Genomic DNA, 12777 nt, shown 5'->3' with positions numbered 1-12777 from the left:
ATCTGTGCTTGGCCCGTTGTTGTTTTCTTTATACATGTTGCCCTTGGGTAAGCTTATTCAATCTCATGGCCTCCAATATCATCTGTATGCTGATGATACACAATTATATCTTTCATCTCCAGAACTTTCTCCTGATGTTCACGATCGTATCTCGGCATGTCTCTCAGATATCTCAGCCTGGCTGCTTCATCGTCGTTTGAAACTTAATATGGCAAAGACTGAATTGCTTGTTTTTCCTCCTAAACCTTCTCCTCATCTCTCATTATTCTCTCTTACTGTCAATGATGTTATGCTTACTCCGGTCAATGAAGCTCGTAGTCTTGGCTTTATATTTGACTCCGCGCTCTCCTTTATTCCTCATATTGAGGCAGTAGCTAAATCCTGTCATCTTTTCCTGTATAATATTGCCAGGATTCGATCATTTTTGTCTGTCTCTTTTGCCAAGACTCTTGTTCATGCACTGGTTATTTCTCGGTTGGACTACTGCAACCTTCTTCTCTCTGGCCTTCCTTCTTCTCACATCAGTCCGTTGGTCTCTGTCCACCACTCTGCCGCTAAGATCATCTTCTTGGCTCACCGCTCCGACCATGTCACTCCACTTCTGAAATCTCTTCATTGGCTTCCAATCCACTTCAGAATCCAATATAAACTTCTCCTGTTGACCTTCAAAGCTTTTCACGGTCTAGCTCCTTCCTATCTCTCCTCTCTCATCTCACACTATTGCCCCGCTCGTGCTCTTCGCTCCTCTGATGCCATGTTTCTCGCCTGCCCAAGGGTCTCTACTTCCCTTGCTCGGCTTCGTCCCTTCTCTTCTGCTGCCCCTTACGCCTGGAACGCTCTTCCAGAACATTTGAGATCTACAAGCTCAATCGCAACTTTTAAAGCTCAGCTAAAAACTTTTCTTTTTCCTAAAGCTTTTAAAACTTGATGTTGCTCGGACTTTATACTGTTAGTTTTACCCTACCCTGTGCCTGTTTACCCTACCCTGTGCCTGTTTGCATTCCCTTCCCCTCCTTATTGCTTTACTATGATTTTAGTAGAATGTAAGCCTATGCGGCAGGGTCTTGCTATTTACTGTTTTACGCTGTACAGCACCATGTACATTGATGGTGCTATATAAATAAATAAATAATAATCTGGAGCATCCATTGTGCACCACTGTGGAGGTTCCAGAAATTACATAATCCCTCAAATGGCATCCGTAAAGGCCTTCATTTATGCAAGAGTGAAGGCATGAAAGAAGTATTCGAGCCTTTACTCTTGCATAAATGGAGGCCTTTATGGCCACCATTTGTGCAATGGAGGGGGAATACATCATTTCCAGAGCAATGGCGTACAGCTGCAGAGTGCTCATCACACCTCACTGAGCCTCAAAAGAAGCTTGCATTACCCTATGAGCAGGGCAGGCAGCAACATGGTGAACATGTGTGGAGTTTGTGTGGTGCCCAGGTGGCAGCAGGGAATTGGGAGGGAGGACAACCCTTAGTTTTAAAGTTCTTGTCATGATCAGGCCTGTTCCCCTTAGTATCGGGGAAGGAATTTCAGGCTATCAATCAGTATCAGATTCTGAATCAGAAGAAACAGGACTAGAAATGTACCACCCTACACAGGAAGCAGGGGAGGAGGTTCTCTCAGGCTCTTCTGCAGCCTGGGATGAATCTTCACCAGACCTTATCAGTGAAAATGTTAAAAACTGAGACTGTGGGCACTTAGCAAACCTCAAAGGGGGAAGGGACTTCAGAGTTGACCGATCTCAGAGTCCGTCACAGATTCAAACAGGCAGGGCTAAAAGAAGACACGAGATATCAGCTCAGCTAGCTTCTCGCCAAAGGCTTCTTCAGAGGAATCCTTCTTGAAGTTAAAGGACACAGGGAAAAGACCTTCCCTTTTGTTGAAAGGACATTTGTCTTGCTTAGATAGCTATGTTTTAGCCTAGAGGAAAGTTCCTCGTGTTTAAATTCTCTTCAGGTGCGAAGAGATGTTTAATTGCTGGATAAAGTTCTGCAGATTCCTTGGCAGACCTCTTTATTGTCTCACATTGTAGGGGGAGGGCTTTTGTGGATTACTTGGCAGACCACTTTATTGTCTCTCAAACTGAAGCATGACAGCTGTTAGAGATGTCCTTCCTAGCAGGGAAGGGCGAAACAAGCTCCCTGCAGGTATTCTTTCTCTGGCTGATGTATAAGGCTAGGCTGGTCTGCCCCTTCCTCTGATTTGTTTTTATCTGAGAGGCAGCAGGAGCAGCCTCTTGGGACGTTGTGGGTGCCCAACTGCGTCCGTGAGTCCGATGGACTCCCCTGAGTATGTCCCCCTCCAGACCCAGTCAGGACCCAAGTATGTCCCCCCGGACCCAGTCAGGAGCCCACAGCACAAGCACAAACCCACACTTGAATGCTCACAAGGGCCCAGGGAGTGCTTGGCAGCCATTCGCCCCCACTGCTGAAATTGCACACTCCCCCCCCCACTGTGTCAATGGGGCATTTCTGGATCCTCCAATGAGTGGGGGTGAATGGTGGTGGTGATGGAGGAGCATCCCATGGGGTGGACGTGGATTAGTTTGCCCAGCCCTAGCAGCTTCCTAGTGGCCCTTATTCTCGGTCCGATGGATGAGTCAAGAAGCCCAAGCAAATGTCAGTTGGAGCTATATGTTCTTTCTGCCAAGGAGGGGCGCAGCAAACTCGCTGCTACCATCGCCACTGCTTTATTTAACCAGTTGAGTCTCCCCCTTGCTGTGACACTCTTACTAGGAGTCAGAGAACATGCTTCCAGCTCAACAGATCCATTCTACCAGTTTTCATCTCAACCAGGACCAGGTCGTTCGTAAATCTGATGGCTTTTCATTGCCCATTCAAGAGCAAACCACACAAAAATACTCCGTAGTTCAACAGGAAATATATCGTTACTGGGGAAATTCATTCCCTCCCTGCTCCCACCCCAGCTACTGCGAGGATGGCAGCTAAGCTCTGCAGGAACAGGAAATTCTCAGGGAGGGGGCGAGAGACGATGACAGTGTCCCTGCTAATCAAAAAGTGCTGTGGCGCTGAGTATCCCTGCGAGTCCTGGATCCCCTGGAATTGACCACATCTTGGGCTGGCACCTGGAAGAATCTGAAATAAGCCTAAATCTTGTGTTTCCAGGAAGGAAGAGTAAAACAGCCTCACCCCACCCCACCCCACCCTCCAACTGCCTTGGCAGACCTGAAGAAGATGTGTGCCTGCTGTCAGGACTCAGATGAAAAGCCCCTAAGCGACAGGGCAGGGCGCTGCTACACGGCTTCGAATTCTCTGCTTGCCCGTGCTTTGCTGCGCATTCTCCCTGATTAATTCCAGCTGTGTGATGCCCACACTGGCAGGATCGTGAAGTATCAGTAATGCTCGCTGAGCTGAGGATCTTCTCTCTCTCTCCATATGCAAAAGCCTTGATAGATGATAAAGGAGACAGATTCCCTCGCAGTTTCGTTAGAGGAAAAAAGCATGATGCATTAATGCACCTCAAATACAACCATTATTATTTTTCACCGTCTCTCACTTTTGCATTTCAAACCCTGTGGATTTTTGCCCTTTCCAGCAATAGCCTTGCCAGATCATCATCATCATCATCTATCTGGACCTCCTGGCTGATGGAAGTGTTGCTAAACATGTGCCCTTGTGCATTAGGAAAGGTTTGCGCACTGGCCGCTTCCAGACTGCTCCTGTATCAAGTTTCACTTTTGATGCGCTGCCTTTTCAACACTTGTGGGTTCATGCTTCACGGCTGTGCCATTTTTAGTGTTCTTAGCCTGCGTCTTTCTCCTCCTGCAGCTCTGCACAAAAAAAGAAGGAGAAAAACAAACACTGGAGAGAGATCACTTGGGCAGCCGCGTCTTTTTTCTAGAGAGCTTCTGCCAAGAGCCGGCTTGTTTATTTGACTTGGGACAATTCCCCTCCCATATCTGCACCCTTCTCTGCCAGCAAAACAAGCCGCTCCCTGTCTCTAGGCCCTCTTTAGGTTTTATTTTTTTTCTTGTGCTCTCTTTGGTTCCTCAGATCCAGGACCTTGAGATGGCCTCCCAATCCCTGTTTCCAGAGACCTCTCAAAAGCTACCAGGGCTGAGACAGGAGCTTTGGTCTGTGTTTTCTTGCTCCCCATTTTTTTCTGCCCCTCAGAGCTGCGGAGAGAAGAGAGATTATTCTTGATCTTCCCAAGCAACAAGGAGAACCATCGGTCTCCCCTGCCTTGGAAGGACTACAACTGCTTCTGGTCCGTCTTGGCTCCAAAGAACAGAAGCAGAGCCAGGCTGGATCACACAATGACCCTAAACACAACTAACTCTGTGTTGCTGGACTTGGGGCTCTCTTCCCATAGTGGTCAACAGAGGCCTATGGAAAGCCCTCAAGCAGCACATGAGTGCAATGGCAACCTCCCACTTGCATTCCCTAGACACCGCTTATGAGAGGCATTACGAGAGGTTAACATACAGCCATCCTGACCAGCAGCTAGCCATTCAAAGCCTTCTCTGCCATGAATTTATCAAATCCCCATTAAAACCTGCCAAGTTGGCAGCCATCCCTATATCTTGTGAAAGCACATTTCATAACTACGGGCTGTGTGGAGACATGCTTTTATTGCTCTTGAATCTTCCACCACTCAGCTGCATGGGATGACCCTGGATTTTATCCTTCACTCTTAGGGTGACCATATGAAAAGGAGGACAGGGCTCCTGTATCTTTAACAGTTGCATAGAAAAGGGAATTTCAGCAGGTGTCATTTGTATGCATGCAGCACCTGGTGAATTCCCTCTTCATCACAACAGTTAAAGGTGCAGGAGCTATACTAGAGTGACCAGACTTAAAAGAGGGCAGGGCTCCTGCAGCTTTCTGTTGTGATGCAGAGGGAATTTCACCAGGTGCTGCATGCCTACAAATGCCACCTGCTGAAATTCCCCATCCAATACAACTCTTAAAGACACAGGAGCCCGGTCCTCCTTTTCGTATGGTGACTCTATTATGAGAAGTTTCTCCCTAATCAAGTTTCTCCACACCAGGAGTGCAGAACCTCAGAACCAGGGGCCAAATCCAGCCCACCTCAGCCTCCAGTATTCCTCAAATGACCACACACCCTTCCTCTCACTCCACCCCCTTTACACACACACACCCTGCCACCAATTGTCTGGAGTTTTCCTAACTTCTGTGCAATTCTTTCCCCAGTTTGAAATGCTTCTCCTAAGTTTTCGTTACCAGCAGTAAGAGCTTTAAGCTAAAGTGGGATGGTATTGTGTGTGGTTTGGCCCAGCCCTGCTTTGTTTTCGGCCACACCCACCACAGGAATATTGCCCTGGAAGCCTCTCCAAAATGGAATGTGGCTCTTATGCCTTAAAGAAGTTCAACAACCCTGCTCCACACCACACATAATTCCATACATCTCTTTCATGCCACCATTCATTCCTCCAACATCTGCAATGGGACAGGCTAGCTTAGGGGGTGGGATACAGCTGCTATAACAATCCAAGGCATGGGCAGCAGGAATCTAAGGCTAGGTCACCAGGGCCCAGGAGAGCTAGGTGTAACAGAGCCCCACACCCGCAAGATAATCTAGAAAGGTCTTACTTTAATAACACACACAAGGTATGGTAGGGCAAAAGCAACAGTCCAGGAGGAAGCAAAGTTCAGGGCTCCCACTCCAAGCAGGGCCAGAGGCTAAGGCAAAGTCCAGGAACAAGCAGGAGTCAGAGTCCAAAAGCAAACCGGAGTCTGAGTGGGGCCAGAGGCGGCAGACATGGTCTAACAACAAGCAGGGTCCAAGAGAAGCAAGGTTCCAACAGGGCCAAAGGCAAGGGACACAGTCACAGCAAAGATCCAGGCAAGGCAGAATCCAGCAGGAACCAGGAGTGAGCTACAGCAGATCCAGAAGACTATGATGCTAAGGCAAAGGCTAGAACAGAAATGCTGGTCTTATATAGCCCTTACCCTAGCTGCTCCCAGCTGATCCACATTAGCCCACTCTGGAGTGCTGCTGGCAAGGGGCCTGAGTCCTGCGAGCACTCTGCAGCAGAACAGCCCCTGACCGTAGACCTGGATCCTGCGAATACTCAGCACCGGCACAGATCCTGACAGCTGCCTTGTCCAACACCTTGTTGCCATCTCCCAGCATCTGCTGCCTGAGTCAACCACCTCCCTCTGCCTAATGGCAGGGCCAGCCCTGATTTGGGAGTGGGAGTGGGTGGAAACTTCATGTCGCTCCCACCTTTAACAAACAAACAAAAAAACACCACAGAAGATGAGCGCACTTGCGCTCCAACTAAAGGTATTTTTTTTAAAAAAAAAACACCCAACAACAACCCGTTCCCCCCTCTACCCCCGATGGGCACAGAGTGCCTGAAGAGCTCTGTGCCCAGTGCCCGTTTCCCACCTCCTCGCATTTATTCGCAAGGAAGCAGGACTAAGCCGGGATAGGCACCCACACACCTCCCACGGTCTCGGGACAATCCTGGGGCTACGGGAAGAATTGGGTTTTCCCAGGGTTTATTTATCCCGGGGGAAACCCGTGCCCATCCCCACTTGTCCCCAGGAGACGCACAGGGACTCGGCCGTGACCAGCCTGGATTTTGGGGCTGGTGTAGAAACAGCCACGGTCTAATTCAGTGGTTTCCAAAGGGGGCAATACCACCCCCTTGAGGGTGGTGGGATTGCAGGGGGGGCGTTAAGAGGCAAGGGGACAGCAGGGGGCGCTAAGAGGCAAAGGGGTGGCAGGGGAGCACTAGAGGTGGTCTTTTCTGAGAAGCGCCTCTCCAGAAGGTCTTAAAACCCAGGGACATTTTTATGGGAGAAGGTAGTTTGGTCCCAAGCCATATAGGGGAAGAATCTACACATGTATTAACACTGTTTAAGAAGAGTCCTTTTAACGGTGAATTGAAATGTTTCAAAAGCACCAAAATGCTAATAAAGAGACATACCCTGCTTGGTGTGCCTCGCCATGCTGGCTGCAAAACATAGACGTTTCCCTCCCTCCCTCAGCAAGCCTGTGGTGGGTGCTTCTCATTTAAAGGGTGCTTCTCATTTAAAGGGGCTGTGCATAGCACAGCCGCTTATTTCATTCTCAACTCAGCTCCTCCGCCCAGCCACCACCGCCGCTGCTCAGCCTGGGTGCACAGACCAGCAGGATCCAGAGGAGCGTGGCCCTTATGGGAAGCACCTGCCCCAGGCTTGCTGAGGGAGGGAGGGAAAAAGGAATGAATGTCTCTGTTTGCAGCCGGCGTGGCGGGGCACACCAAGCAGGGTATGTCTCTTTATTAGTATTTTGGTGCTTTTCAAACATTTCAATTCACCATTAAAAGGACTCTTCTTTAACGGTATTAATACATATGTGGATTGAGGAGGGTCTTGTTGGCAACACAGCTCCGGACAACTCAGGCTGATGGAGCGCCTCTCCCGGCATGACCCTACCCAAATATAATACACTCATCATCTAAGGCCCTCCTCAGAGTGCCTCCTCCTAGCAGAGGTTTGCAAAAAATGGAGATCTTTTTTTTTTTAATTAAGTTAGGATACTGCTGTGATTGACCTGCTTTTTAAGCACATGCGTTCTCTTGCAGCAGCATTTTGGCCCCGCTGGGCGCTCCTTGGCACGGGGCTTGCTGCCACCGTTAATCCCTCCCCCCTCCCTCCCCGACACCATTGGACTCCATGAGACTTACTTCTGAGTAGGCATGCACGAGATTGGGGAGGGAACCTGTTGATTATGAATTTGTTGCTGTTTTGAATTTTATTGTTATTATCTTCCTTAGTGGGTCGCTGAAAACCGCTATTCTGAATAATGATTTTTATAGTGTAGGGTAGGGGGCACTGGGCATGAGTTTGTGGAACCAAGGGGGAGGTTACCTGAAAAGGTTTGGGAACCACTGGTCTAATTCCTCAGGGCTCTTCTTCTGTTTGTAAATTGCAGCCATTCCTGGAGGAGGCTCAGTTACCTAGGGAGGTTGTGGGCTCTCCCACACTAGAGGCCTTCAAGAGGCAGCTGGACAAGCATCTGTCAGGGATGCTTTAGGGTGGATTCCTGCATTAAGCAGGGGGTTGGACTCCATGGCCTTGTAGGCCCCTTCCAACTCTGCTATTCTATGATTCTATGATTCTATGACCTGGGGACTGGATTGGTTTTAGCGGTGAATCAGCAAAACTTGAGCTCACTGTTCTTTTCTCAATTCCATATCAATGCTTGGGTCCATCTCAGATTGCAAACTTGGCTTTTTCACATGAAAATCTGTGCACGTTTTGGTGCATATCCCCTTCCCCAAATAGATACACCAATTGTGTGTCTGTTTGAAATGTATGCATTCTGCTCCCATTAACTAAACCGCATTTGTGTCTTAATATACAATACTGTGCTGGCTAAAGCAAAGTAAGAATGATTTAAAGTTACTGTATTTAGGGAACTAACTAGTAAGAACAAATAGCCCATATGTCTGCCATGAAGAATGCCTTAAATGTAATAGGGCCTTGTATATTGTGCATGTGTGCTTTTACAAGTTGTGTTGTATGGTTCATTAAGTTTGTGAAGTTTTGTTTCTTTTCTTTCTGTCGAAAATAAAAATGGTTGAATGTAAATTAAAGCATATTTGTGCACATTTTGCAACATTTATCAAATGATCGCACGCTGAACAAATTTTTTGAGGTCTGCAAATCATATTGCAAGCTCGGAAGTTATGGACTTTGACTGTAGAGTGTGTCCGAGTCCGTGTTCGGTCCGGAAGGTGTGACCTAATCAAAATGTCACTGAAACTAATTTTGCATACAACCCTGATGGTTTTGGCAAGTGTTTCTTTCCCCTCTGCTCTGCCTTTCTCAATTGTCACTTGACCCACACAGGGCCAGCACCCCTCTTATTGTAACCTGACAAATTAGAGACCAGCTATTCACCATAGCATCCATGCTACCCATGAAGGCTATCAAGGGCCATTTTTGTGACAGTATAATCAAGGTTATTTCACAATATAATGTTAATTATTAAAAATAATATGGAGTTGGCTCTCAGGACATGAATGCCTAATGGTTGTTATCTACTCTTATTATCCTAGGCAGCGATGTCAGCTCTCAGAGAGGATAAAATAAGAAAAAGAACCATGCTAAGTGCTATATTCCTAGAAACAATTTACCCATATTATCCTTTGAAGCAGACATGCTCTTTGAAGCTCATTGCTGCCTCCAGAAGTCCTTTTTTCTTCCTTGAGCACATATCATTTTAAGGCTTGACAAAAATAATATCGCTAGGCTCTCTGCTTCCGCTGAAACGGTGAGAGGGTCTAAGGGCAAAGCTGCAGGGTTTAGTTTCCTTTGGATGAGTGAGCTACAACACACAAACTGAGGCATGTTTACTCACACATAAGCCCCTCTGTGTCCAACCAATGGAGATTAATCCATATTAATCCAACTCCATATTATTTTTAATAATTAACATTATATTGTGAAATAACCTTGATTATACTGTCACAAAAATGGCCCTTGATAGCCTTCATGGGTAGCATGGATGCTATGGTGAATAGCTGGTCTCTAATTTGTCAGGTTACAATAAGAGGGGTGCTGGCCCTGTGTGGGTCAAGTGACAATTGAGAAAGGCAGAGCAGAGGGGAAAGAAACACTTGCCAAAACCATCAGGGTTGTATGCAAAATTAGTTTCAGTGACTTTTTGATTAGGTCACACCTTCCGGACCGAACACGGACTCGGACACACTCTACAGTCAAAGTCCATAACTTCCGAGCTTGCAATATGATTTGCAGACCTCAAAAAATTTGTTCAGCGTGCGATCATTTGATGTTGTAAACTGCCCAGAGAGCTTTGGCTGTGGGGCGGTATATAAATGTAATTAAATAAATAAATAAATAAATAAATAAATCCCAAGCATGTGTGTTCAGAGCTGCAGGCCTGTAATATTTGTCTTTTTTACAAATATGTGAACAGAGCACAGAGCCGGCCCTACCAGTAGGCAGAGCAATGCTGGGAGGCAGAGAGCAAGGGCAGGATTTTTAAACTTTATTTTATCATGTGGTGCAGAGTGGTAAGCGGCAGTTACTGCAGCCGAAACTCTACCCACGGCCTGAGTTCGATCCCAGCGGAAGCTGGTTCTCAGGCAGCCAGCTCAGGTCGACTCAGCGTTCCATCCTTCTATGGTCGGTAAAATTGAGTACCCAGCTAGCTGGGGGAAAGGTAACTGCGACTGGGGAAGGCAATGGCAAACCACCCCACTACAAAGTCTGCCAAGAAAACGTCAGCGAAAGCAGGCGTCCCTCTAGGAGTCAGCAATGACTCAAGTGCTTTGCACAAGAGGTTCCTTTCCTTTTTCCTTTATATGCTACCCCTCCTCCTAAAGGAGCCCAGAATGGTACACAATATATCATTAGGCTTAATCATTATAAAATCTCCAACCACCCAACCAAAACAGCAATGTAACACAATATGTGCAATCCCAACACGTGAAGTCTCAGGGCGTTTTACATTCCAAAGGCCTAGATGAACAAAGTTGTCTTAATTCTCATCAATGTTGGAGTGAATTACACTTCCCTAGGGAGGGAATTCCGTACTCAGAGTGAAGACACCAAGAAGACCCTGTCTTGACTCTTTAAGCCCAGGTCCATGCCCACTGCTGGGATAATGAACAGGGCCTTTCCATGTGATCTTAAAGCACAGCTTGGTCAGTCCTTGGGATGCACTCATTTAAGTATTTTTTTAAAAAATGTGCCATGTTGCCTGTCCCGCTCCACTAAGCTAGCTTGCTGTCTTAGGTGTTGTGGAAAATGCTAGCCCATTTCAGTGTGGAATCAGGTGTCAATTGTTCTGGATGGTGTGAGCACTTGACTAGGGCCTTAGCTAGACCTAAGGATTATCCCGGGATTGTCCTGGGGTCATCCCTGCCTGCTCCCGGGATCCCCTGTGTGTCATTTACATGAATAGGGATGAACCAAGGATAAACGTTAGGTCTAGCTAAGGCCTAGGTCTGGTAGTCCGGCAGACTCCCCCATGCTCACCCACCTTTCTGGGCCTGTCAGCAAGTGCCCGGCAACCATCCCTCTCTTCCGAGAGTCACTATTTGCATAAAAATGGAAGCTCATGTTTTTCATAGAATCATAGAGTTGGAACGGAAGGGGCCTATAAGGCCATTGAGTCCAACTCCATGCACAATGCAGGAACCCACCTTAAAGCATCTCTGACAGATGACTGTTCAGTGGCTTCATTGGCAATTTGTTCCATTGTCATACTGCTCTAACAGTCAGGAAGCTTTTCCTGCTGTCCCGCTGGAATCTGGCTTTCTGTAACTTGAGCCCATTATTCTGCACTCTGGGATTATTGAGAAAAGATCCTGGAGCTCCTCTGTGTGACAACATTTCAAATATTTGAAGAGTGCTATCATGTCTCCCCTAAATCTTCTGTTCTCCAGGCTAAACTTGCCCAGTTCTTACAGTCTCTCTTTATAGGGCTTTGTTCCCAGCCCCCTGATCATCTTTGTTGCCCTCCTCTGAACATGCTCCAGCTTGTCTGCATCCTTCTTGAAGTGTTGTGCCCAGAACTGGATGCAATGCTCTAGATGAGGCTTAACAAGTGCTGAATAGAGAGGAACCACAACCTCGCACAATTTGGAAGGTATACTTTTATTAATACAACCCAAAATAGCATTTGCTTTTTTTGCAGCCACATCACACTGTTGGCTCATATTCAGCTTGTAATCTACAACAATTCCAAGATCCTTCTTGCTCGTAGTATTGCTGAGCCAAGTATCTTGTAACTGTGCATTTGGTTCCTTTTTCCTAGTCATAGAACTTGGCATTTATCCCTATTAAATTTCATTCTGGTGTTTTCAACCCAGTGCTCCAGTCTATCAAGATCACTTTGAAGTTTGTTTCTGCCTTCCAGGGTATTAGCTATCCCACCCAATTTCATGTCTTATGCCAATTTGATAAGCAATGATCCGTCAATTGATTCTTATGCCAATGGCGGCCATAAAGCAGCCATTTACACAACATTACAGCTGTAAATGGTCCACTGCCAGTTTGAAAGGTGTCACCATCTTCTCCTTTGCTCCTGGTGGCAAAACAGTTTGGGTCGGTCCTCCTCCTACAGTTGCTAAGGCTGCACATCTCTGAAGGCTGGACTAGATGATTGCTGAGGTCACTTTCCACTCTGTGATTCCATTGACAGAGTCTCCCAACCATCTGTAGAATATTGCCTTCATTAGCTTCCACAGATGAAACATCAACCTGGACTCGGAGCAAGACATAAGCCTAACCAAAGATCCCCCCCCCCACATCTTTCATAACACCGTGGGCACACTCAGGTCCATAATTTATCTTCTCCTTCTTAAAGATGAACTTTCCTATGGATGAGCAATTCAGAAATATCACAAACAGGTTACAGCTTTAATAGGCATGCCGGTCCGAGTCCATCACAGCAAGCTTTCTCATACAGGAATTCACATTCTAATAATTCAGAGGGTAAGAAAGGAGAGGGATTAAAAATAGATTTCTTCCAATTAGGTTAGAAAAAGCCCCCAAACTGATGGTGCTTGTACCACACAAAAATGGTCTGAGTTTTAATTTTTTTTAAAAAAATAAAAATGATGTCATGTGAGAAATAAATAAGTTTCCCTAAATCCATAGCATTGTGTTGGACCAGAAATAATTTAGAAGATCTTAAGCGGGAGAAACACAAAGAGACGTAAAGGTGAGGAGTAAAGATAAGCGTGATTCATAAATTGAAAGATGATATTCCTTCCCCACCCTCCTGTTCGTCTCTGGAATAATGCATGCAGCGAGT

This window comes from Elgaria multicarinata, chromosome 6 (genome assembly GCF_023053635.1).
Source record: "Elgaria multicarinata webbii isolate HBS135686 ecotype San Diego chromosome 6, rElgMul1.1.pri, whole genome shotgun sequence".
Classification (NCBI taxonomy): Eukaryota; Metazoa; Chordata; class Lepidosauria; order Squamata; family Anguidae; genus Elgaria; species Elgaria multicarinata.
The sequence above is the reverse complement of the archived record's forward strand: the minus strand, read 5'-3'. Positions refer to the sequence as shown.